At 38.9% G+C, this 3,954-nt stretch overlaps 1 pseudogene across 1 annotated transcript; it reads left to right on the top strand.

The window, feature by feature from the left end:
• Window positions 1-1,639: 1,639 nt before the first annotated feature.
• On the top strand, window positions 1,640-2,139 carry LOC102812404 (annotated as a pseudogene). The gene has a single exon (XR_438725.1). The product of XR_438725.1 is annotated as a mitochondrial ribosomal protein L30 pseudogene (transcript).
• The last annotated feature ends 1,815 nt before the right edge of the window (window positions 2,140-3,954 follow it).

Raw genomic sequence — 3,954 nt, 5'->3', positions numbered from 1 at the left:
TTAAATACCAGCAGAGTCACCCATGGTGGACAGGTTTCAGATGAGCTTCCAGACGAAGACAGATTAGGAAAAAGGAGTGATGAACTACTTCTGAATATTTAGTCACCGAAAACCTTATGAATAGCAGAGAAACACTGCCAGAAATAGTGCCAGAAAATGAGCCCCTCAGGTTGGAAGGCACTCAAAATGTGACTGGGGAAGAGCTGCCTCCTCAAAGTAGAGTTGACCGTGATGATGTGAATGGAGTAAAGCCCATGGAAGAAAAGCCCACAGAACCTTCATTTGCTGATGGGGCACAACTCAAAATGAAGAGAAACAGCTGTAAACATCCATTGAAAATCAGAACATGGAATGCACAAAGTATGAATCTGGGAAAATTGGAAGTTGTCAAAAATGAAATGGAACACATAAACATTGATATCTTAGGTGTTAGTGAGCTGAAATGGACAGGTATTGGCCATTTTGAATATGATGACCACATGGTTTACTAGCCAGAAATGACAAATATTCTGATCAGTCATGAGGTACAATGCTGTATGTGGTAGGATAATCTCCATGCGCCTACAGGGAAGCCCAGTAATACCACTATTATTCAACATTATGCACCAATCACAAAAACCAGTGAGGATGAAATAGAAGAATTCTACCAATGTCTTCAATCTGAAATTGATCAAACATGTAATCAAGCTGTATTGATCATTACAGGTGATTGGAATGCAAAGGTCGGGAGCAAAGAGGAAGGATCAGTGGTTGAAAAATAGGGCCTTGGTGATAGAAATGATGTTGGAGAATGCACGATAGAATTCTGCAAAATCAATGATTTGTTCATTTCAAATACCTTTTTAGACATCATAAGAGATCTCACCAGATGGAATACATAGAAATTAAATTGACTACATCTGTGGAAAGAGATGATGGACAAGCTCTATATCATCAGTGAAAACAAGGCCAGGGGCAGACTGTGGAACAGAGCATCAATTACTCATATGCAAATTCAAACTGAAGCTAAAGAAAATGAAAAAAAGTCAACGAGAGTCAAAATACGACCTTGAATGTATCTCATATGAATTTAGAGATCATCTGAAGAACAGAGTTGATACATTAAACACTAAAAACCAAAGACCAGAAGAGTTGTGGGATGATATCAAGAGCATCATATAGGAAGAAAGCAAAAGTCATTAAGAAGACAAGAAAGAAGGAAAAGGTCAAAATGGATGTCAGACAAGATACTGAAATTTGCTCTCTAACAAAGAGATGCTAAAGTAAATGGACGAAATGAGGTACAAGAACTGAACAGAAAAATTCAAAGATCAGTTCGAGAAGATAAAGCCAAATATTACAACAAAATGTGCAAATATCTGGAATCCGAAAACCAAAAAGAAAGAATATGCTCAGCATTTCTCAAGCTGGAGGAACTGAAGAAAAAACTCAAGCCTTAACTTTCATTAATAAAAGATTCTCTGGCTTTCTTCCCCCCTGGTGTAAGTGCAGTCGGCAGCAAGATCGGCAGAACATGTACCATACCATCTCGACTTCTTCAGCCAAAGGCACTGACGACTGTTATGATTTAGTGACAATTAGACTGGGATAAGATTGAAGAAGATTTGGCTCAAGGCTATAGTTGAATGACCTTAGTCTCTAAAGAGAGGAATCACCAAACTGAATGGCGGGGATTTTGCGCTTAGTAGTTCAGAGACCCCCCCAGGCAGTCTACAGACCGCGTCAAAAGGTACGGAGTCTCTCATATGTACAGACTGGATTCGTCACAAATTTACCCGGTCAAGAATTCCTGATAAAGTGTTTCAACCTTCAGCTGCAGATCATGAAAAATACGGTGGCGATCCACAAAACCCTCATAAACTGCATATTGTTACAAGGATTAAAAGTACAGAAAGATGCCCATATTGGGAAAAAGATGTAATAAAGATGCTTGGATTACAAAAAGCACATACTCCTCAAGTTCACAAAAATATCCCATCAGTGAATGCAAAACTGAAAGTGGTTAAACATTTGATAAGAATCCAGCCACTGAAGCTGCCACAAGGACTTCCAACAGAGGAGAACATATCTAACACGTGCCTCAAGAGCACTGGGAAGTTAGTGGTGCAGTGGAACCTCAAACCTGTGGAGCAGGAATGAATTCAGTCCTAATGCCAGAGCAGGTTCAGAGTGGAAAAAATGTCAATAATTTTTATTGGAAGATGGTAAAAAAGTGTTTTCATTAAAACATATTTTAAATGCCATTCATTTGTACTGTTTAAGCATAGTATCATTCTTATTCCTTACAGATTTAAAGGTTCTAGCACTATTATTTGGTTTCATTCGCTCCTTTTCTTTCTCCTTAATAGTTTTGCTCCAGAAGTGATAAGAATGACCACTTAGGTTCAAGACCACTACCACCTTAAGCAGTCATCATTCTTGTTATTAGTTAGCTGCTGAGAAGGCTCTAACCTTCTGCATAACAAAAAATACAACCTTCACTATATCCCACTTGAATTTACAGAACATCTCAAGAACAGAGTTGACTCGTTGAACACTAATGACTGAAGACTAGAAGAGTTGTGAAGTGCATCAAGAACATCATATAGGAAGAAAGCAGAAGGTCATTAAAAAGACAGGAAAGAAAAAAAAAAAGACCAAAGTGGATGTCAGAAGAGACTGAAACTTTCTCTTGAACATAGAGTAGATAAAGGAATGGAAGAAATAGTGAAGTAAAAGAACTAAAAAGAACATTTCAAATGACAGCTCGAGAAGACAGAGTATTATAATGAAATATGCAAAGACCAGGAATTAACAAACCAAAAGAGAAGAACACACTCAGCGTTTCTCAAACTGAAAGAACTGAAGAAAAAATTCAAGCCTGACATTGCAATATTGAAGGATCGCGTGCACAGAATATTGAACGATGCAAAAAGCATCAAAAAAAGATGGCAGGAATTGATGTTCAACTATTTCAAGAGGTAGCATATGATCAAGAACTGAGGGTTCTGAAAAAAGAAGTCCAAGGATCACTGAAGGCATTAGCAAAAAGCAAGTCTTCAGGAAGTGATGGAATTCAAATGGAAATATTTTAATAAACTGATGCAACACTGGAATCACTCACTAGTCTATGCCAAGAAATTTGGAATATAACTTCCTAGCTGATTAGAAGAGATCCATATTTGTGTCCATTCGAAAGAAAGGTGACCCAACAAAATATAGAAGCTATCGAACAAGGTCATTAATTACACATGTAAGTAAAATGTTGCTGAAGATAATTTAAAAACATTTGCAGCAGTGCATTGGCAAGGAGCTGCCAGAAATTCAAGGTGGATTCAGAAGAGGATGTGGAATGAGGGATATCATTGCCAATATCAGATGAATATTATCTGAAAGCAGAGAATACCAGGAAGATTGCTTGTGTTTTGTTGACTATGCAAAGACATTCAACTGTCTGATTCATAACAAACTATAGATAACATTGCAGAGAATGGGGAGTCCAGAATGCTTAATTGTGTTCATGCCGAACCTGTACAGATCAAGAGGCAGTTGTTCACAAACCCTCCTCCAAGACTGAAACTCAAAGGGAATACATGAGCAGGCAGGTAAGCTTGCTAGTGACAACATTGGTTTACTGTTGAATGGAAGAGGGGGAAAGGCAGCAATGAAGGAATGGGCTGAAGGCATGTGGTCTTGCTGGTCTACCAATAAAGGGAAGTGGGGGAAAAGCAGCAATGAATCTGTGAGCTAAGTTCGACCACATTCAACAGACTCCTGTCCACCTGGATTGAGACCTGGTTGGCTAGTATTATGACGAGACCTGGGGACTCCTGGACCCAGGGACATGGCCACAGAGGACTATAGCGGAGAGTAAAGCATCCAGCTGATATGAAGTGAGGGAGATGTATAAGAACATCCATACTTGCAGATAGTACCCATTTGAGCTAACTTCAATGGCTGGATGATCAGAACTCG

The sequence above is a fragment of the Chrysochloris asiatica genome, unplaced genomic scaffold (genome assembly GCF_000296735.1).
Source record: "Chrysochloris asiatica unplaced genomic scaffold, ChrAsi1.0 scaffold00066, whole genome shotgun sequence".
NCBI classification, from domain to species: Eukaryota; Metazoa; Chordata; class Mammalia; order Afrosoricida; family Chrysochloridae; genus Chrysochloris; species Chrysochloris asiatica.
The sequence above is the reverse complement of the archived record's forward strand: the minus strand, read 5'-3'. Positions and strand labels throughout refer to the sequence as shown.